Source organism: Peromyscus eremicus, chromosome X (assembly GCF_949786415.1).
Source record: "Peromyscus eremicus chromosome X, PerEre_H2_v1, whole genome shotgun sequence".
NCBI lineage: Eukaryota > Metazoa > Chordata > Mammalia > Rodentia > Cricetidae > Peromyscus > Peromyscus eremicus.
Window position 1 is genome coordinate 71953905 of NC_081439.1, and position 24307 is coordinate 71978211.

General features: G+C 33.4%; 1 pseudogene; it reads left to right on the plus strand.

The window, feature by feature from the left end:
* Nucleotides 1-19946, plus strand: part of LOC131900074 (serine/threonine-protein phosphatase 2A 55 kDa regulatory subunit B delta isoform-like) — a 117283-nt pseudogene extending 97337 nt beyond the window's left edge.
* Nucleotides 19947-24307: the final 4361 nt, after the last annotated feature.

Below are 24307 nucleotides of genomic sequence, written 5' to 3' on the forward strand. Positions count from 1 at the left end.
TTATAACCTCATAAAAAAGCACATACATTTTGGCAGAGGACCAAATTTCAGCTCCTAGCATATATACTAGGAGGCTCATGAACATCAGTGGCTCTATAATTAGGGGATCCTTATGCTCCAAGTATATTTTGACTCATCTGGACACATACAATCAAATACAGAAAATATTTTTTTTCAAATATGCTTATGTATTGTACATTTTCTCATTCTTCAGCTAAATTTATACTTAATTGAATGATTTTAAAAAGCTAAAATTTTCTATTTCACATGCTATAGACCTGTTATTTGAACTTATGTAATATCAATATTTATTCTGAGAGCCTTTCCAGGCAGAAAAGTAGCAATGTGTTAGTCTGTGTAGTTCAAATGTATGGCTCAACTTCAATTCACCATTTAAAGAAAGTAAATAATCCAAACAATTCCAGGGCATAATTTTTTTCTTGAAACAATCAAAATTATTTTGAATCATTGGGATGTGAAGGAGGCTTCTCTTTGTAGAATTAATGTAATTACTTTAAAGAATCTTGTTACTTGCTGTCTATACATTCAGTAATTTGCTTTGAATTGTCAGGCAAGAGGCAATTCAGGAACATAACAGTTTTGAATAAATAATTTCATAGACACATTATGCTTAAAAGAGTCATCCTCATTTAATTATTTTGTTATAGAAAGCCTTGAAACAATAAATGGTATTGCTGCACTAAACTGTGTTTTATTTTTGGAATGTTGTGACCAACATTTTTTTAGAAAAATTGTTTTTCAGAAAATTTTTAAAATAATTTATAATCTTCTACTTGGTAGGCAAAAATACTATATGACAAAACTAATTTCTTCTATGTTCTATACAGAAGAGTATATCCCACAAATATCTGTCATAAATCAGATTTTTTTCATGCCATCATCTTCAAACGCATGATTATGATTATTATTTTGACTAACATTTATCCTCAAATGGTAATAAAATTCTGTTAAAAATGTATATCTATTCTTACCAAAGATAAATTACTTGAATCCAATAAGCTAAGTCAACGGTGTTAGGTTCCAGAAAAATGTATAAATAAAATCAGCTATCTCTAAGTGATTAGAAATCTTCACACAAGCATAATGAACTACCAATGGATAAAGTTATCCTGACAGTGCCCTATAGTCACCACCATTTTTTGCAAAGAAAACAACTGTAGACAACAACAAAGGAAACTATACAGCAATGAAAGAGAATGCATAAAAGTAGATAGATTCTTTAAAAAAATGAAAGGGAGATGAGCTTGGCTTCTCATTGATGCTGTGGAGAGAAGGAGAAGAATAGTATTAATAACACTTATGCTCCATAGCATCTCTTGCCTTGTTTATACCAAGTAGACATAAAGGTACGCTTCCATCTAAGCATCACTGAATGTGAAGTAAATGTGTCAATGATAACATAAAGGACATAGTATAGCTTTTGAGGATATAAATTTGTAACATCTCAATAGCTAAGTGTGAAAGTAATCACCTAGTCTAAAATATACAATAACAATATTAAGTCTTTTGATTTGTTAGATATTTATAGAAAACAGCACCAACAAAAATTAATGTTTTATTTTACGTATTGTTCAATTAATATGTTCTTGATTTTCCTTGTGCTTTTTACATTAATATAATAAGTAGTCTATAAATAATGGGTTTAGTCTCAGATTCTAAGGAACTTGATTGTTCTGCATGTATTTATTTATCAAATATGTGTATAATGTAATTTTTAAAACAAGTTTAATGAACATCATAAGATTCAAATCATATGAATATTTTTCAAACTATACTGCAATTAAATAAAAATAAATTTATATTGTTAAAGGTAATATTTAGAGAAATATTTATAATTTTTAATGTCTATACTGATAAAATACAGCTCTTAAATATAAGATATGTTTATTTATGATATTGTCATATAAGAATTAATTAATTTTAGGTTAAAAACAAAACTACAGAGAAGGAAGCAAAGTGATAAAAATGAGAAAAATTAAACAAAACTGATTATTTGAAATAGCAATAAAATGATAAAAAATACAGTCTCGTCAGTATCTTCAAGTAAAAGAAAGCCTAATTAACTAACATAAAAGCAGATGAGGGGACAATGAGGTCATTTGACAGCTCAGTGAATAAAGGTACATGCTGGCAATCTTGATAACCATCATTCAATTCACAAGTGAAAGGAGAGAAGTGTAAATAGAGCAAGTTGCTCTCTGAACTACTTACATCTTACCATATGAAAGCTTCTACACACACACACACACACACACACACAAATAAGTAAATAAATGCAATTTCACTTTATTGCTGTGAGATGTTCTGTATGTTAAATGTGTTGCTCTGATTGTTTAATAAATAAAACACTGATTGGCCAGTAGTCAGGCAGGATGTATAGGTGGGACAAGCAGAGAGGAGAATTCTGGGAAGTGGAAGGCTGAGGCAGGGAGCTGCTGCCAGCCGCCACCATGACAAGCGAGATGTAAGGAACCAGTAAGCCACGAGCCACATGGCAAGGTATAGATTTATGGAAATGGATTAATTTAAGCTATAAGAACAGTTAGCAAGAAGCCTGCCGCGGCCATACAGTTTGTAAGTAATATAAGTCTCTGTGTGTTTACTTGGTTGGGTCTGAGCAGCTGTGGGACCAGTGGGTGAGAGAGATTTGTCCTGACCATGGGCCAGGCAAGACCACAAAAAATCTAGCTACACTTTATAAATAGGATAAAAAGCAAATTCATAAAACTTCAAAATATTAAAAAGTTAGTATAAAAATGTATACAAATACACCTGACAACCTAAATAATATAGAAAAATTAAGAGATACACATTACCAAAAGTAAGCTTCCTATGAAATTTTAAAAATCCATTTAAAATAAAACCATTTTCAGTTAAAAAACTTCAACTTTTTCTGGCTTCATTGGCCTGTGAATTCAGTACAATATTAAGACATAAACCAATCTTAGAAGAGTACTTCAACAAAAGAGAAACAAGAAATGCTTCTCAACAGTTTTTCTGAAGCCAGCATTGAATTTTTTTCCAAAATCAAATGACAATAACACTGGGAAATTATAAAGCAATATTCTCTATAAGACTTCTGAATATAACAATTTAAATCTGTCATCAAGTTCCTGTATTCACTCACTAAGGAAGTTGAAAATTAAAACCAATTCAAAATTTATTCAGTGACTATGAAAGAAAAAATATTCCATATCTGTAGTGTCTGTCTTTGTATATAAAAATCAAAATATAAATACATACAAGTGGATACACAAACAATATAAGAAAATGCACAAAAAAGGTGAAAAAATGAATACAAATGACCATACACGTCACAAGTTGCCTAATGATATGGATATTTTCAGGAAAATACATAGCTCACTGGTTTTGTCATTGTCAGAACATCATAATTACTTACACAAATTTTGATGATACATGTTATACCATGAGTCTTCTTGTTGTAATCTAGTTAGATATTATTACATTTATGAGAATAGTGTGTGCATAGTACAGCATACCACTCTACAGTAAATGTGTTTTTAAAAAAAATCAGTACTCCATAAAATAGCAAAAAAAACTACAGTGTTGTCGATACACAAACCAGTAACTGTCATAAGCTAAACTTCCAGATACACTTTGCCAAACTGACTTTCATATAAGTTACATTATGCACAACAGCTGTGTCTATATCAGCATTACAACATACATAAATATGTCTTGAGCTATCTTACAATAACTGTTTCTTAACCAAGAAATATGAATGTTCACCTCCATTAAAATCGCATGGGCTCAGTGCTATAAATCTGCAGTCTCTGTTGACTAAACCCTTATGCAGAATATGAATACACATAGAAAAATTTGTAATTGAAATAAAATATATTTTTTTAGGATCAAGAGTAGGAGCAGAAAATAAAATATAAAATGGGAAAATAAACAAGCTTTTTATAATGAGGTAAAAGTTGTTCATCTTGAATAAGATAGAAGTTATATGATTATATAAAATTATGAATGTCAACCAACTAATTCACTTAACAAAATTTTATTACATGTACAATATCCATTAAAATACAAAGTAATAGCTTAATAAAGAAAGAGAAGATAAAAGGAAACTAAATTCTTTCTATTTTTGTACTTTTTATCCACGAGGCCACACTTCATCACAAATAAAGAACAGTTTTTGATGTGTTATTCCTACTTGAAATGTTCTTTGCAGTATTAGAAAAAATGAAACAGTTGTTAATGAATCCCATCCCACACAGTAATATCAATGCCCACATAGCCAGCCAGAGTTCGTTCATAATCTAAAATTATCACAATTAATTTATATTTCAAATTAACTATATTAATATGACAACACATCTGCCTCCAATCTAAAAGAAATATTTTTAAGAGCATGTCTTCTTATGAACTTAGTTTTAAAATGAGCATATTTAGCATATTAATAAAGTAGTCACTTTTCAACGAGTATTTTGTAAAAGCAGAAATTCTGAATATTAATACAATGTAGGAAATGTCAGGAGGAACAAACAATACAGAAGCTGGGAATAATCCTTTCACAGACAAACAAATGTAAGCATACATTCAGAAACCAAACAACCAGCAAAGAAAATGTTGAAGTCAGGTAAAAGACCATAGTGCATTTTATTTATCATACAAAAACATACTTACAACTTTGGAACTTTGAAGAAGGCAGAAAAAAAAAACCTGTTAGCTGTTACATGGCACCCCCTCAACTCCAAGCTGCATCACACAGAGTAGAAAGTAAGAGAATTAACAGCAGGGACTTAATGTGAAATTTCCTACCTGAATCACCATTGTGTAAACCTGTGTCACTAGCAAGTCTGTGTTTACAGACAGGGTTCTCAGATTTCCATGGTATTAGGCAAAAAATCTGGCCCCAACGAGCATACTTGCACTTTCAGCAGAATAAAAATCAGCTGAAGCCAGCTGTATCATGAAGAAGTACGGATCTGATGCTGAACACGGTTCAATCAAATTACTATAACCCCAGGATGCTGAAAGTCTATTTTCACTAAGTCAGCCCTCCATTAGTCTCATGAGACCCAAAACTGGGAAAGCCATAAATGTTTCCATTACCAGGTTTGTCTCTGCACACAGCCTCTGAATGTCTACAGTGCTAGATGAAGGCAAACTGCCTTCCTCATAGGACTTCTATTAAAGTGAATCAAGCCTGTTGCTGAGTCTGGGTACTTTTGGACCTGACATTCAACACAGTACCAATTTTTTTTTTGTTATTTATATACAAGAAAATACATAAATATAATCTGCTCCATCTGTTTAATGGTACTTGCACGTATGGTATTTCAGGGTTAACGACTCAGTATTAGATGCCAAATTAAACAAATGACCCAGTGTAATCTGACTGCTGTGTTCTTGTTTCCTTACTGAATTATTGCTTTTCTCACTTGCATAACTGTGGGAAATGAGGCTCTCATAAAGTCTTTATTTTAATCATAATGTAATTTCAGTTAATGACATGATAACATGATATTCTCTCAAAACTTAAGCTGATAGTAATGCTCTTACATTAATAACTGTATTATTAAATAACTGTGTTTTGTTCTTAAATATTTTAGTCACATTTACTTTGGATTAACTCAAAGATGGAAGTTAAAATTTCTTCATAAAATGGCAAATTATTTAAATTTAAAGCTCAAATAAGTTTAAAATAATGGTTAAATTGAGAAAAGCATTAATCTGAAGAGCTAATAATTTCTAATGAAAAATAAAATAATAGCAGACTATTGCTTACAACTCAAAAAGTTGTATTTCCTTCCTAGAATTTACCTTGAAGACCAATATTTGTGGCCTGAACATTACCACATGGATATTTAAAAAGTATCTCAAATGTAGTTGTCAGTAAAAATATTCTTCATTTCCAGGATAGCTATACATTTTGAATATGGATCCCAATCATATTTTAGAGCAAATGTGTAAACCAGGACTATCCTAAGTAAAACCAAATATATAGTCACTTTCTCCTTCTCAGAAAATAGCATCCCTTTCCATCTGTTTCCAAACATCCTGATCTGTAGACAGCAAGCAGAGAGAGAGGAAGGGTGGGGATTGGGCCTGGCATGGGCTTTTGAAACCTCAAAGCCTACCTTGAGTAATATACTTCTTCCAACAAGGTGACAATTCTTAATCTTTCCCAAACAGTTCTATTAACAGATAACCAAGATTCAAACCAATGAGTATTCCGATTCTACATCATTTATCATAAATGACTGATCATATTTGAAGATTGTTATTTGTGTATAGTTCTTAAAAGACTTCTCTTGAATGCCAGAGGATTATTGTATACAGCTTATTATATATAAATCAAAATTAATTGTCAAGAATTAAACTTTAGTATATCTTCATTTTAGTGAGATATGACAAAAGAAAATCGAGTATACACTATCACATAAAATAAAAATGTCCATGGGCATACACATGCATATTTTAAAATTGAAACTGAAGTGAATGTTTTGGACAAATTCTGTAAAAAAATGCCATTACAAATTGCTGTATACTATCATAAAACAAGCAATATACATGTGGCTTGTTTTTATAATGTTTTTTGTTTTTAATTGCCAGCTCAAGGAAGTCACTGATTACTGAAACATAATTACATGAGTTTAAGTAGACATTAAGCAGTAAATGTGCCATTATGGTGGTAAGAAATTACCAGAATTTTTACTTTAAAATACATGTATGCTAATTTCTTCACTATAAACTGAATAGATATAAATATTTCACTATATAAAACAAGTTCTCAGATAAATTTCAGTATAACAAATATCTAATTTTAACTAAAACAGAGTTTGAATGTTGATATCTTAATTAAATATTTTATTCTCATCAAAATATTACTTTGTTTTTAATTAAATTATTTTGCATCCATGTTTGCACACATACCATAACCTATGTGTGGAGTTTAGAAGATAAATTTTAGGCATAAGTTTTCTTCTTTACATTTTAAGTTCTGGAAACCAACTCAAGTCATCAGTATTGGATGTGGAGACATTTAAAAGATGAACATTTTCATTGGCCAACATTCAAGTCATCAAAACCTTAATAAGCATAAATATATCCACACCATAGAAGCTACAAAAAAGTGATTCAAAAAAATATTATGACAGCCTTGCTATAGTAAATTACAAGAATATGCCCAAAGTCATAATTTTTCCTTTTGTGAAAATACATCTTTTTCTCACAGAAGATATCTTTATTAGAATTTCTCATCCCTCTACTTCTTTCAGTTCCTCACCATCTTCCCTCCTATCTGGATCCATTTCTGTCTCTCATTAGAATAATAACAAAGTATAATATAATAAGCTAAAAAAACTAACATATCAGGATCAGGCAAATCAAACAAACAAACAGAAGAAAAAATGCCCAAGAAAAGACACAAGAATCAGAAAACCACTTATTAGCACACTCAATAATCATAAAAAACAGTAAACTGGAAGTCATAATACATGTGCATAAGACCTAATGTAGACCTGTGCAGGCCTTGTTTATGCTACCTCAGTCTCTTTGAGCTCCAATGTTCTTTCATCATGTTTATTTAGAAGACCTTTTATTCTTGGTTTCCTCAATACCGTCTGGCTCTTACATTTCCAAATCTTATGCAGAAGGATGCTTTTCTTAATGATGGCTGAGGACAGTTGAGATTTATACGTATGTCATAATATTATTAGGAGTAATTTTATTGCCTTATTGTTTAAAGAACAGTAGAATTTAGTTTTCCCTAAGATCCAAGGGCTATCTAGTCTTGGGTTCCTGATCACTCAAGCAATGTCAGACATGGATTCCAGTTCATGGAATGTGTCACAAGTTATATCAGATATTGATTGGTTACTCCCACAAGATATATGCCACCATTGGACTAGCATATGTTGCAAGAAGGACAACATTGGTTGATTCAAGGGTTTGCAGCTGTGTGGTGTTTATGTTTCTCTTTTGGTAACATGCAGAGTATGTTCCTGTAACAAAGATGCTAAAATATAAGGATGAAAGCTCTATGCAGGTACCTGCTGGTCTTCTCCATACTCAATGAGTTGTCTAGTTTTTGTCAGCAATGTGTCCTTTCCATCAGTTTGTCCAGAACATCCATACCAGCCTGAGTTTTGGGGGGAATGTTCATGGGACCTTTTTGGCCAACTATTCAACTGTATATAATCTAGTCCCAGTATAGAAAGTTCTGCTTGGTGAAAAGAGATTGCCAATTGGGACTCGGTCTTCCCCATTATTTGGCAATTTAAGTTAGGTCACCCTTGTATATGTAAATACTTTAGAAATCTTCTACTGTCTTAGGTTTCAATACTACTGCTTAAATGTCCCTTAATTTTGGCTATTTCTCTCAGTATTCCATCCTTCATCTCACTCTTCCTTCCCCTTCCCACTTGATCCTCCTGTTCCATTACCTTCATCCCTCCTTTACTATCTATTATCTTTCCCTTCCTAATGAGATTTATCTCTTCCCCCATTCCCTAACTTAATATTTAACTCTATGTTTCTAGGGATTGTAGCTTGGTTGTCAATGACTGAAGAGCTAATATACACAGATAAGCAATATATACCATATTTCTCTTTCTGGGTCTGAGATACCTCACTCAGAATCATTTAGAATATTTTCTAATTCTCTCTATTAACTAAAATTTCTGATTGTACTTTTAGAATGGCTGAGTATTATTCCATTTCTATGGTGTAGACCCAACTCATTTTCTTTATTCTTTATTCTTTTGAGGGACAGCTAGGTTGCTTACAATTTCTGGCAGTATAACTTGATCAGCAATAAACGTGTTTGAACAAGTGTCTCTGAGGCAGGATGAAACAACTTTTGAATATATGGCCAAGAGTGATATAGTTAAATCTTTAGGTACATTGATCCTCATCTTCCTGAAGAACTGCACACTGATTTCCATAGTGGCTATACAAATTTGCAGTCCCACAAAAAAATGGATGAGTGTTCCTCTTATTACACATCTGCCTCAGAGTGAGCTGTCACTTGTATCATTGAAGTAAGCCATTCTGTTGGGTATAAGATGAAATTTCAAAGTAGTTTTGATTTGCATTTACCTGATGACTCACGATGTTGAAATTTTTTTAAATGTTTCTCAACCATTTGACTTTCCTTTTTTGAGAATTCTCTGTTTAAATCTGTACATCATTTTTAAAAATTGGTTTATTTGTCTCCTTAATATCATGTGTTTTGAGCTCTTTATAATTTGGATATTAATCCTTGCTGTGGGATGTTCTGTATGCTGTAAAAATATGTTGCTATGATTGATTGATAAATAAAAGCTAATTGGCCAGTAGCCAGGCAGGAAGTATAAGAGGGACTAGCAAAGAGGAGAACTGGGGGAACAGGAAGGCGGAGTGAGAAATGCCAACCTGCCCTCCAGGGAGCAACATGTAAAGGCAACAGGCAAAGCCACAGAACACGTGACAACATATAGATTAACAGAAATGGGCTGAGTTAAGTGTAAGAGCTAGTCAATGGTAGGCCTGAGCTAATGGCCCAGCAGTTTAATATAAGTTTCTGAGTGATTATTTTATAAGTGGTTGTGGGTTCTGTGGGGTTGGGCAGGACTGGAGCAAACTCCAGTTACAAATGGCACCCAATGGGTTGGAAAAGTTTCCACCTAAATCCTGAGTAAGAAGGTTCCAAACGTAGCTTAAAAACAGCTTCCTAGTTGTCTCTCTCAAGTTAGCAGCAGCCTGTGGGTTTGAGTTACTAAGGCAGGTTCCTGGCCTGTGTGCTTGACCTGCAATATGGCAGGAATGAGGTGTCTGCAGGTGGTACATTATGCTGCTGTGTGGTGGATTTAGCCTTTGCTAGTATAAAAAAAAAAGAGGTTTCTGGGCTACACGCTGCTTTGATAGAACTGCTTCGGATAGTTGATGGTGCACATGGCTCCAGACCCAGAGCTGGAGGTAAACTGTACCATCACCATGTTGGGAAGCTGACAGGGGCAGAGCCAGCAGCCACAGCTGCCATTTCGGTCTTAGAAATGCTGCAGTTTAAATCAATAGGTTCACAATAAGACAGATTCATATACAATAGTTTACAATGTGTGTAAATATGTACGTAGGCTTGGAAGAGAGAGAAAAAGGAAATATATACAGTTATATAAAAAATACATAATTTTAAAAAATAAAGTCTTTAAAGAGACAGTCTTTATTGTATAAAAAAATAAGCCATGTAAATATGGATATTACACAGAGAATCTGGATTGTGTTGTCTTTGGGATTTTTAACTGCACAAAAACATTTGATTGTAAAAGCTGTTGAGTTAAGCCCATATGTATATTTTAAAGATACCTTGACTTCAAAATTTGGATCTAAGGATATCTTGCTTTGTAAAAGAGGCTCTGCTTTTGTTTTCTCAGAAAGCCAGAGGCTATGGATTTGTTCTAGATTAAGATACATCAGGTTTCAACAGCAAAGACCCCCTGAAAGTTCTCTGATGACACCATGGCCCACATGATCTAACATCCAGAATGATTTCAAGGCAACTGGCTCAGACAATATAGCCTCACAGACTACCCCTTAAGCCTAAAATTTTCTTTGTGTCCCCATAAGATACAATGCCCCATCCAGGAGGAAGTAATAAGAAAAGCTCTGTCCAAATTTCCAAATATACCAAGCTGGCTTTGGAGATGGAATTGGCTCACTCCTTCTCTAAACCCAAGAATATTGCTAAAAAAAAAAAAAAAAAAGGTTAAGAGATTCTTGTGTCCCATATCAGAAGAGCCCTCTGGTGTGGCATGGAGAAAAACCAATATTTTTTTATTTAAACCAGGTTAATTATAAATACAATATCTTTCTAAAATAAGAAAGGGGGATATGATATAGATATATTGGATATAGATATGATAGGATGAAAGGGTAGATTAATGAACCTACTTTTAAAGAGCAACAACTTGTTTAAAATATTTTACATTGCTATGGATTTTAGTTTATTGATACAAGTTTAAACTTAATTTTGTTATACTGTATATATATTTCTACTCTTGTTTGAAGTATTATGTTTATGTAACTTATTTAAATTTTAATGGATAATTAAGAAATAGATTAATATTTAGTCCTCTATGATAATCATACTTATAGTCAAATTAAGTTTTCTAGGTATACATAGATATAATTCATTTAGGTAGGTAGTCTTCAAACACTTCAAAGTACTACAGAATATGGCATTTAAAATATTTTTTTTTAATTTAGACTTTCTGGACAGTGAGACATGTCTGTTCCTGGCAGCACCAATTTACTTCAGAGAGGAGGATGGGCATCAAAGACACTCTATATGGAGCTAATCTTCTTCTTGGCAAAAAATAGACATTTGGGCAAGAAACTGTTCTTGCCTAGACTGCTTGTTCGACTAGACATGAAGGACCCATAGGAAGGTGATCACTGAACTTTGCTTGGCAAAATGTTCCTTCAGGTTCCTGCTTTGCAGAGGAAACTGCCAGACATTCTATAGGACACACACACAAAAAAAGTGACCGAGAGACTCTAGGACTGTGGGTTGAAGACAGATGCCCCAACTTTACAAAGGAACTTTGGATGACTGTCCAGGCTGCCAGCTGTCTCTGTTTACTCTCGCAAGACTCCTGAAAGTTGCTTGCATCCTTCTCCCATTACTCAGGTAGTATTATATCCTTCTGGGGTCTTTGAGGTAGTTGGAGACTAGATAGTTATAATTTCCTCAGTGATGATAAAGGATAAGTTAGATATGAAACCTTAGACTCACAAATATAGGATAGATAGGATATCATCTTTAATATTGTAACTGTAACTCTTGCTTGATAATTGTTTAGTTATATGTAATTTTACTATGTTAAACTTAAAATCTTCCTAAAAAAAAACAAAACAGAAAAGGGGAGGTACTGTGGGATGTCCTGTATGCTGTAAAAATATGTTGCTATGATTGATTGATAAATAAACGCTGATTGGCCAGTAGCCAGGCAGGAAGTATAGGCAGAATTAGCAGAGAAGAGAACTGGGGAAACAGGAAGGCAGAATGAGAGATGCCAGCCTGCTGTCCAGGGAGCAACATGTAAAGGCAACAGGTAAAGCCACAGAACATGTGATCACATATAAATTAGCAGAAATGGGCTGAGTTAAGTGTAAGAGCTAGTCAATGGTAGGCCTTAATGGCCCAGCAGTTTAATTAATATAAGTTTCTGAGTGATTATTTTATAAGCAGTTATGGGGTCTATGGGTCTGGGCAGGACTGGAAAAACTCCAGCTACAAGTCCTTTATCAGATATATTGTTGGTAAAAGTATTTTCCCATTCTGTAGGCTGATGCATTGTCTGAATGATGGTGTCCTTTGCCAGGCAGACTTTACAGTTTACAAACAAATTTTACTTACCACATTGTACTAAAAAGTAAATAGTATGGTCCTCTCCCACCTTTTTTTCTTCTATCCCCATCTAAATGTTATTAAACACAGGTATTAATACCCAAATTTCCTCTACAACATTGTTATTTTTCATGGATTTGACTATACATGTCTACCTAGGAGATCATCACTGATGTTTCAGCTTCACCTAACATATTCTTTAGCCTAAATGTCAATATTTCTTTATTAATGTGGAATATTAAAGGTTTTTTATTTTCTAGAAGTTTTTTAATGTTTAGTCATCAAAAATGGCAAGAAATTTAATTTAATTTTAAGATCTGAGAAGATCCTAAGAATAAGTTTATTCTTATTTTAGTGATAAGAAAACAGATTGCTTTATTAACATAATGTCCACTTAGCTTTCATACTTGCAGAATTATTTTCATGATTTATATATATTCCATTTTTAATTTCAAGGAAAACCTTAATAAGTACTTCATAATGGATAACATAAAATTGATTTAATATTATAGTCAAGGAAGTGCAAAATGATAATAATAATAATAATAATTGATACTAAAAATAACATTCAATCATAAATGTCAAGATTTAATAGCTTCAAAGTTTTCTTAAGAATTTCTGATATATTATCTTGTTTATCATTTATTTTCATATTACCTATTTTGCAACATTTTTTTCTGTTAATATTTTCATTCAAAGAAGAAACAATAAAGAAAATTATTTCATTTCCACAAGCTTTGTATATAGCTGGTATATTTCCCCAAGTAATATATCTGACATTAATACCTATCATTTATGAAATATTTATTGACTATAGATTCTATTATTAAGATATTTAAATGGAAAATTGGCTTAAAATCATTCTAAAATACCATGAGATTTTATTTATACTTATATTATATTTCTCTTTTTTTTAATTTAGGAAAATTTGGTCATGCCCTAGTTAAGTCATTTAATTAAACAGGTAAAATTGTAGCAAATACATGGTTTATTCATAGCGTGGATTGCCGAAAAGTTTTGCTATTTATTAATTTGTTACATAAATCTTTTAAAGTATACACAGAGAATCCAACTTCTCCTTCTCCCATTGTCATTAAAAATCAAATAGGATAAATACATGTAAATTGTTATAATCTATTCATCTGCATTTTTGGTCATCAAATATATTATATATACTGTAATATATGCTTAAAATTATAATATATATATATTAAAATACTCTTGATAAAGCTATACTACAACTCCTACCTTTATTCAAGGTTTAGGGAAATTTCAGAAGAAAAGACAAAAAGATTGTTAGGGGCCATAGGGCCAGGAAATACGTTGCAAGATTATGTCTTCTAGTTATAACAAGGATGTTACACCCATAAACTAACAATGCAGCTGCATAAATAAGACCTGATTGTAACATCAGTTGACATACTAACATAGATAAGGGTAAGCTCATGGAGTTCTATCCCTATATGAAAAGCTATAGGTAATTAAAACTCCAGAAAGAAGAATTAGTCTTATACAAGCCTATGAATGGTTATCCATTCACAAATGGTCAGCCATAAAATAATATACATGCAGGTAAAACGGACCAAACAGGTCGAATCCTCACACACAAACACACACACACACACACACACACACACACACACACACACACACACGCACACACATATATTATACATGTATTTATATTTACATTAATACATATATATTATCTATTCATAATATATATAATTAAAGAGAAATATTCCATATATTTGAGAGGGAAGAGGGAGTGTGTCAAGGGGATAGAAGTAGGAGGGGGAAACTAAATGATTATATTTAAATTAATAATAAAACAAAATAAATATATATGAAAAAAAACAGCATGTAACTATAAAATATCTTTGAATGCATACTGAATTAACAATATCCATATTTTATTGTACTGAATTATTTATTACAGTAATCAATGACTATTGTGCAGTTTAAAAAACAATAGTAATATCTTGTTGAATTATCATATATTTATTTTGTGACAATTAGAATAAGAATTTAGGACAAAGAAGTGATTTATTTACAAAATTCTCCTATTTCTCCACATTTCCATTTGTACTTATAGCTGCTTCCTTAACCCATATATTTTGTATTCTATAAAGGTGGGTATTTCCAAAGTCTCTAAAAGTCACACTTTTCACTTTTTTATATGTATATTGACTTTTATTTTGGAATATTATCTATGAAACCTTAGCTTCTCTATTCTTAATAATTTGTCATGGAAACATGTGCTAGCAAAATAAATATATTACCAATGATCTTTATTTTTCCATTTTAAATGTGTTATCTTCTTTGATGACACTAAAAATTATATTTCAGTAGACTATTTATGTTTTGGAAAATAAGTTAATTTTTCAAGAATATATAAAGAATCACAGATTTGCTTTTCTTATTTCTAAAGGACAGATTGATTCCAAAGACTTAATAGAGGGTTAAGAATTTGTACCTTTGCTGACAGCATATTCACCAATCTGATTACCAGGGTAGGCCAGTATAGGCAACTTCTCCACTATTGCTAGTTGTCTAATCTGAGGTCATCCTTGTGGATTCCTGGATATTTCCCAGCACCAGGTTTCTCCCTTACCCTATAATGTCTCCCTCTATCAAGATATCTCTTCCAGTTGATACATTTGAACAAAGGTTAAGGCAGCCAGAACTGTACCAGAACATGGATAACAGATTCACAGTGGCCCTATGTATCTGCCCATCCAACAAACCATTTCCTGTGCATGTATTCTGGATTTTTTTTTAATTTTTATTTTTATTTTGCAATACAATTCAGTTCTACATATCAGCCACGGATTCCCTTGTTCTCCCCCCTCCCGCCCCCCTCAGCTTCCCCCTAGCCCACCTTCCATTCTCATCTCCTCCAGGGCAAAGCAGACTGAGATCAGCCTGGTAGACTCAATCCAAGTAGGTCCAGTCCCCTCCTCCCAGGCCGAGCCAAGCGATCCTGCATAGGCTCCAGGTTTCAAACAGCCAACTCATGCAATGAGCACAGGACCTGGTCCCACTGCCTGGATGCCTCCCAAACAGATCAAGCCAATCAACTGTCTCACCCATTCAGAGGGCCTGATCCAGTTGGTGACCCCTCAGCCATTGGTTCATAGTTCATGTGTTTCCATTTGTTTGGCAATTTGTCCGTGTGCTTTATCCAACCTTGGTCTCAACAATTCTCGCTCATATAAACCCTCCTCATTCTCGCTAATTGGACTCCCAGAGATCCACCCGGGGCCTAGCCATGGATCTCTGCCTCCAGATCCCTCAGTAGTTGGATGAGGTTTCTAGCACGACAATTAGGGTGTTTGGCCATCCCATCACCAGAGTAGGTCAGTTCGGGCTGTCTCTCGACCATTGCCAGCAGTCTGTGGTGGGGGTATCTTTGTGGATTTCTGTGGGCCTCTCTAGCACTTTGCTTATTCCTATTCTCATGTGGTCTTCATTTACCATGGTCTCCTATTCCTTGTTCTCCCTCTCTGTTGTTGATCCATCTGGGATCTCCCGCTCCCCCAAGCTCTCTTTCCCTCGACCCTCGCCCTTCACTACCCCCACTCATGTCCAGGCTGTTCATGTAGATCTCATTCCATTTCTCTGTCATTGCTTTATCCAACCTTGGTCTCAACAATTCTCGCTCATATAAACCCTCCTCATTCTTGCTAATTGGACTCCCAGAGATCCACCTGGGGCCTAGTCATGGATCTCTGCATCCAGATCCCTCAGTAGTTGGATGAGGTCTATTAGCATCTCAAAATAAGTTTTCTCAAAGTTTAAAAATGAAGCTCTAAGTTTTCTAGAAGCTTATAAATGAGTAACCAAACTTATACTCATTTTAAAAGAAGTCTCATGAGGAATTCCCTAGAATACCTTATTTATATCTCTGCTAGTACAGTTCTGAAGAGCATTGAAAATGAATTCCTTGAAACTACTTAATGACTCCTATCTAATTCTTCATTCCTCACACTTTAGGCTGTGTGGAAGTTTGGTTATCTTTCTGAAATGGTTGTTATTAAGAGTGGTTTTAAATGTATATAGTGTAGGATTAAAAATTATCTGATTCATATACATTTTGAAGACCACATTTTGTGTTTTATATAATTATTATAAAACATTAAATTTGACTGAAGTTTCTTAAATGAATATTTGGTAACTAGACATTGTCTTCTTTATCATTTTTATATCTTATTATTTTATTTCATGTATCTAATTTTCACTTTGCTGTTCACTGATTGAAGCAGTTTTTGGTTATAGTGATATTTTCATTAAAAATTACAACTGTAATTTTTCATTGCCTACATACAGTAAAATAAATGATTGTTATACATTTATTTTGCATCTCGAGAGCATTTTAATCTTATTAATTTCATTTAATGTACATATTTGATCTCCATCAACTTATATATTCTAGATTTAAAATACTAGACAGTGTTATATATTATAAAATTGAGGAATTGTGATAATAACACTGTGATGTGATTAATCTCAGCAAAAATGCATAATATAAAACTATTATCAATAAATATAATTAACTATATTACCTTTTAAGAAGCTGTGGCACATAATATGTCTTGTATGTATTTATTATATTTATTTATTTATACCTCTTCCTAAATTTTATTTACTTATTTGCATATTTATTTATTGTTTCATGAGTATGAGTGCCTTTCTTGCATGTATGTATGTGTAGTACAAGCACACTGTGCTGACTTAGGCCATAAAACTGGACTTACTGTCGGTGCTGGGAACAGAACCTAGGTCCTCTGCAAGATCAAAAAGTTCTCTTAATATGCAAATAATCTCCCCAGATCCTATTTATACCTGTTTTACAAGAATACATTGCTCGTTTACATTTCTTTTATCAATATATTCTTTCCTCTGTATGAGACTTTGTGTCACTTTTTCATATAACTAGTTAATCCTATAAATTACTGATATGTTATAAGTAAATCTCAAAACTACAAATGCAAAGGAAATTTTGGGTCTTTCCTTTTCCTTTATGAAATGCATGTACTTCACAAAATAACATTTTTACTAGAAGAAATTAATAGTTTGATGTTAGCCCATACAGAAAGATAGCTATTAATAGTATTTTTCACTTAAAACTATCTCTTTATTCTCATGTCTTACATATTTAATTCTACTGTGCTTTTACCTTTGCGAAATAAACTGAAACAGTAGGTGAATGTCTTACAATTTTTTTCTTTTTATGATAAACCCTATATATAATCATAAATGATTTATTGATAATTTTCAGAATATGTCAACCCCTCTTAAAATGAATATATTATTACTTGGGAACTTACAAATTCTCAAACAGAAAAATTTTTCTCTTAAATATTAAGGAATTAAGGAAGAGCAATGCATAAAAATGAAATGAAAGGACTGGCAAGGATCATGTTTGACAGGAGAGACATATAAAAAATTTGAAGCTGGCATAATTTTTGATTTATAAAATGAGTAAATTTTTATGAAATGTTTTCTATGTGAGGCAATCTATGAAAATATAATTTTTCACCTCGAAAGAAAAAATAAGTTGAAGATTATGTGGAAGTGGTTGGATCAAGAGATTAAGGGTTTCAACAGGAATTAACCTAATTTACCTTTCAAGAATGTGGTCATATAAGTTTGAAAATATCTATCTGCGTAGAATATGATACTGAAGATATATTCCCTATTGAGAGTTACATGAACATAGGCAAACAAAAAGTAACAAACACATACATCCTCTTAGGGTATTGACTGTCTCAATGAAAGCAATTTGTTTTTATGTACCTATAGTTTCATAATAATCCCAAATCTTAATTAGTTACTTACATTGTGTAAATTCATAAAACAAAATAGAAATTTCATAATGTTCTTTGAATTCATAAATCATAAAGCAATCAACATTTTATTATTATATTTTAAATTAAGAATGACATTAAGGAAATTTACATAGCTCATTAATGACCATGCTAATCATTCTAGAAACATCAAGATTATCATGTAAATTAAGATATTTAAGAATTGAGGACGGTGGTGGGACAGACTGGGACTGGCCTGTAGGTGCACTCTCTTGCAGGAGCCAAAGGAGGAGGTGGCTGCCTGGCGGGTGGCAACGAATTCCAGTGCTACTTCTTGCAGGTGAAAGGCGCTGTGGACTAGGACTTGGTGGAAGCCAACACCATCTCCACCTATGAGTTTAACTACTCTGGAGACCTTCTTGCAATGGGGAGACAAAGGTGACAGAGTTGTTATTTTCCAAAGGGAACAAGAGAATAAAGGCTGTGCTCACTCTAGGGAGAGTACAATGTTTACAGTACCTTTGAGAGTCATGAGCCAGAGTTTGACTATTTGAAAACTCTAGAAATTGAAGAAAAAATTAATAAAATCAGGTGGTTACTGCAACAGAAGATGCTCATTTTCTACTCTCTACAAATGATAAAACTATTAAATTATGAAAAATATCGTGAACAGAATAAAGAGCAGAGGTTATAACTTGAAAGATGAAGATGAGCGACTTCAAGACCCGTTTAGAATTACGGCACTATGGGTTCCAATATTGAAGCCTATGGACCTTATGATGATCTCAGAATTAACCTATGGCATTTAGAAATCACAGATAGAAGCTTCAACATTGTGGACATCAAGCCAGCTAACGTGGAGGAGCTTACAGAAATCATCACTGCCGCTGAGTTCCACCCACATCAGTGCAACGTGTTCATCTACAGTTGTAGCAAGGGGACCATCAGGCTCTGTGACATGCACTCCTCTGCCCTGTTTGACAGGAGGCATGCCAAGTTTTTTGAAGAGCCAGAAGACTCCAGCAGTAGATCCTTTTTCTCCGAAATTATCTCGTCTATATCTGACATCAAGTTCAGCCACAGTGGTCGGTACATGATGACCAAAGACTATCTGTCAGTGAAGGTGTGGGACCTCAACATGGAGGGCAGGCCTGTGGAGACCCACCAGGTACATGAGTACCTACAAAGCAAGCTCTCCTTCTTGCATGAGAATGACTTCATCTTTGGCAAGTTCGAATGCTGCTGGAATAGTTCAGACAGTGCCATTATGACGGCGTTCTACAACAACTTCTTTAGAATGTTTGATAGAAACACTCAGAGGGATGTTACACTGGAAGCCTCAAGAGAGAACAGCAAACTCCAAGCCAGTCTGAAGCCCCAGAAAATACGTACTGGGGGTAAGAGAAAGAAACACGAGATTAGCGTGGACAATTTGGACTTCATAAGAAGATCCTTCACACAGACTGGCACCCTATGGACAGCATTATTGCTGTAGTTGCCACCAATAACTTGTATATATTTCAGAACAAAATTAATTAAGGAAACTGACTGGAGGACCAAGTGTTGTCTTGCATAGTTAAGCCAGGTCGTTTTCCTATCAAAGAAAAGGCATTGTCCTCTTCATTGAGAATAGTGACTCACTTCCACTTCTCCCATAGACACAGGAGAAGAAGGGTCTCAACTGGAGTCTTGGGAGAGATGAGTGCTGCTGCTGAAGGGAAAACCTACTCGAAGCTGAATTGGTGGAGTTTGCTCAATAAAGGTCGTTACTCAAATGTAAGGAGAGAGAGAGAGAGAGAGAGAGAGAGAGAGAGAGAGAGAGAGAGAGAGAGAGAGAGAGAGAGAGAGAGAGAGAGAGAAATGATATTTAAGAATTGATGAAATTCCTCTCTGCTCATTTTTGTTTACCCTTCATGTAATATTTGTTTTATGAAGGTATATGTATAAACATAAATGACCATTTTATATTTTTATTTAGTGAAAACATTAGATTTTCTCTTTTAACTATGAAAATCTTCTACTAATAATCTTTCAATCCTTTCTACACATAGGTTTTCCTTTATAAAATATTTTGAAGTTTACATTTACAAATATTTTGTATGTCAGAGGAGACTGGAAGTAATTTTCATGTGAAACTTTTTGTGGAAGTTAGAATAGAAACTGTAGGAGTTAGTTCTTTCTTTCCATTTTTGAGTGGCAGAAGAGTCAACCTTAGGCCATCAGACATGGTAGCAAGCCTCCCAACCCCCTGAATCATTGTGCCGTCCTAAGATCTTTTATTTTTATAGAAACCAGCACCATCCTTGAAAAGTAAAAAAAAAATGATTGTTGCCAGTACATTGTTTTAGCCAAGAAAGCAAGTCTAACATTATGAATCTCTAGATGTTGTTTCATGGCTTTGTGTAATATTGTTCTCCATAAGAAAAATGTATGGAATCAGAAGATGGAAAATATCCTCCATAGAAGTTATAAACTGTGAAGTGACAGCTTTGAAATGTTACAGCTGAATTAGCAGTCCAGCAAGGAAATTTAAATCTTTGTGATGTGATGTTATAATATAATTGTATTTTACTCTGATTAGCTTAAATATTTGTTTGTATAAATATATACTTGACATTGATATTTTATTTATGACTTAGTAATGAAAGAATATATTATATAAATAATTTTTAGGAATTATAATCTACAAGGTCAATATAACAAGCAAAAAGTATGTGCTTCAAATATATAATTTAAAAATATGTATTTCTTATATGATTATTTTATGCTACTACTGAGAATATTTATTTTAGACTACACACAGAGAATTATAAAGCAGAAAAGAAATTAGAAGATAATAGTATTACCTGTCATTTATTATACTTAGGAGGAATCACAAAAATCAAATTTTTATGATAGCATTTCCCTGTAGTTTCTGATAGTTTATAATTACTTTATGAAATGACTGTAAGTGTTTGGATATTCTTACCAAGAATAAACTGAATATGTGTTATATGTTAGTATTGACAAAAGTAATGACTTTTATTCTTAGGTATTTTGTTTAATGGAAATTAAAATAAATTCAATAGATGATCAGTAATATTGATTAACAAAAGAGAAATTGTCAATATACAAATAAGAAAAAGGCCGGGTGGTGGCGGCACACGCCTTTAATCCCAGCACTCGGGAGGCAGAGCCAGGCGGATCTCTATGAGTTCGAGGCTAGCCTGGGCTACTAAGTGAGTTCCAGGAGAGGCACAAAGCTACACAGAGAAACCCTGTCTCAAAAAAAAAATAAGAAAAAGATGATTGCAGAGATTATTCAGTAGTTAAGAACACTCACTGCTCTTCTTGAGTATCAGGATTAAATTTTCAGCACCCATTTGGACAGTTTATAGCCATCTGTGATTGCAGATCTAGGGGGAGTCTATGTCCTATTTGAACCTCTTTGGATGTACATAGCACACATATATAAGCATGTTCTCTCTCTGTCTCTCTGTCTATCTCTCTGTCTCTCTCTGTCTCTCTCTCTCATACACACACACACACACACACACACACACACACACACACACAAACACACGAACACATCAGTTTAAAAAGAAAACTAAAAGACAAATTGTTTTTAAAGTAAAAGTTACAATTCCTAAAGCCCAGGTCTAGAATTTAGTCAACAGAGTACTTTCTATATCTTGCTCAGTATATCACTGTCAAGGACATAAAAGTAAAAAAAAAAAAAAAAAAGTTGCCGGGCGGTGGTGGCGCACGCCTTTAATCCCAGCACTCGGGAGGCAGAGCCAGGCGGATCTCTGTGAGTTCGAGGCCAGCCTGGACTACCAAGTGAGTCCCAGGAAAGGCACAAAGCTACACAGAGAAACCCTGTCTCGAAAAACCAAAAAAAAAAAAAGTTATCATTTCTTCTCTTAATATCAGAGTTTTTTGAAAGATGATTATACCATTTGTGCTATAATAGTATTAACATTATAGCTGATAGTCTATAGGGTAATGAGCTCAATTTTCAATCTTCATACAGCAGCCAGTTTCTAGTTGCTTGTCTAATCTAATATCATATGATTGTATTTTCACATATAACTTTCAATTCATTAATTTTGAGACAGGGACTGATTATCAATATCTTTCTAAATTTGCCCTTGAACTTAAGATTGACCTTTTTCAGATTCCAGAATATTGGTTGTATTGGTGTGCAGTGTCATATTTAGTTTAAAATTTTATTTCTATTAATGACATGCTTGAAAATTCATGCCATATTGTATTTTTTCAACATAATATTTCCATTGTTATAAAAGTACTAAAGTTATGAAAAATTGACAAGCTAGAATGGAGGAGACAGAAATTTAAACATTCACTTTGATATTCAAAGATAATTTTTCTGTTTGGACATTTATGGGTCTGGAGAAAAACTAGCTGTGCACTGAGAACATTACATATGCACTGAGAACTCTTATGAAGCTATGAGAAAGAAGAGAATGTCTGGAATGCAAAAAAATTTTAGGATCTCAAAAGTTATCCCTGATGTAAACTTTAAATCACAAAAGGTAGGTGCTAACAGTGACTCAGAAATAGATTATTTCTCAATTAAATAACTGCAGTTAACTTTATATAATTACCTATCAATCATTAAAAACTAAACTATGAATAAGTAGTTGTTGTTTGGTGTTTGGAAGATGTTATGAAAATATTCTCTGAGCTAAATATCATCACAAGCCTGAAAATGCCCTCATAAATTATTTTTAAACTCAATGTATGACACTCACCGAAACATAGCCAAACATACCAGGAAGTGATGACCATGAGAAAGGCTAATATGAATAAAGGTTTTGTGTTGAAAAGAGGAAGCAAAGATGGGTATGATCTAAATACATATCATTCATACATTAAATTGACAAATAGTAAATAATTTTTAAATAAGGTGGGTGCTGGGAAGATGGGAAGGTGGATAAATTGCCAACTGAAGAAGTGTGGGGACTGGAATTCAAATCACCAACACACACATACAAGCCAGAGTGTGTGACAGCTACTTGAAATCCATGTGCTTAGCAGAATGAGACAGGGACTGCTGGGACAAGATGGAAAGATAAACTAACTACCTGTCTCAGCTTCAGGTTCTGTGAAAGATACTATTTCAATGTAGAAGGTAAAGAGCAAGTAGAGAAGGTAAACAAAGTAAACATCTGACCACCACATGCACACTTACACATGTCCTTACATATGTGCAAAAATACACAAATATATTCACATATATCCCACACTCATACACACTCATACAGAGAGAAGTTGGGAGGAGGGAGGAAGGACCATTGGAAACAACGGACCTCAGGGATAGTTCTATATCAGGAAAGATAAAATTGTGATAGATTTTAGCATTCTAAAGTTTAAAATACAGTTACTCTTACTAATGAAACTTTTTTATTATATTCACTGTGCCTCAAAAATGTCAACAGCAGCCTGACAATTTTATCAGTAAATTATAAACAAAATGGCAGAAGTTCATGAAAAGAAACCAATAGAAGTCTTAAATAGAATATCTATAGTGAAAAAAATCTAACTAAAATTTGAGGCAATATAACTAGCAAATTCTACAAGCTAAAAAGAGAACTGATTAATTTTAAAGTAGATAAGAAGTTATTATGAGCCAGGGAGTGGTGAGTCACATATTTAATCCCAGCACTTGGGAGACAGAGGCAGGTCGACCTCTGTGAGTTCAAGGCCAGCCTGGTTCATAAAGGGAGGCTCCAAAGCTACACAGAGAAACCCTGTCTCAAAATAAACCAAAATGAAAAAAAAAATGAAGTTATTATGAGGTAGTGAGATAAGCAAATAGAAGAAAAGTCAGAATATTATCAAGTACATTTTCCAAACACAGTGCAAATATTTTAGAAATTTATACTAGGTAACAAAAAGCCTTCAGATGTCAAAATGTGGTTCAAAATAATATGTACATCCTTGAAAAATGAAATTAAAATCCAAATTACTTGAAGTTTTGGAGGTCTAAGGAAATGTCAATGAAGCAATCCAGACAGAATTGGCGTCTACTTTCTAGCACAAAGTTAAAATGGAGAGCTGAGATGAAATCATCAGTGTAATTAATAGTATCTTAGTGTTCTCTAGAGGAGGAAAT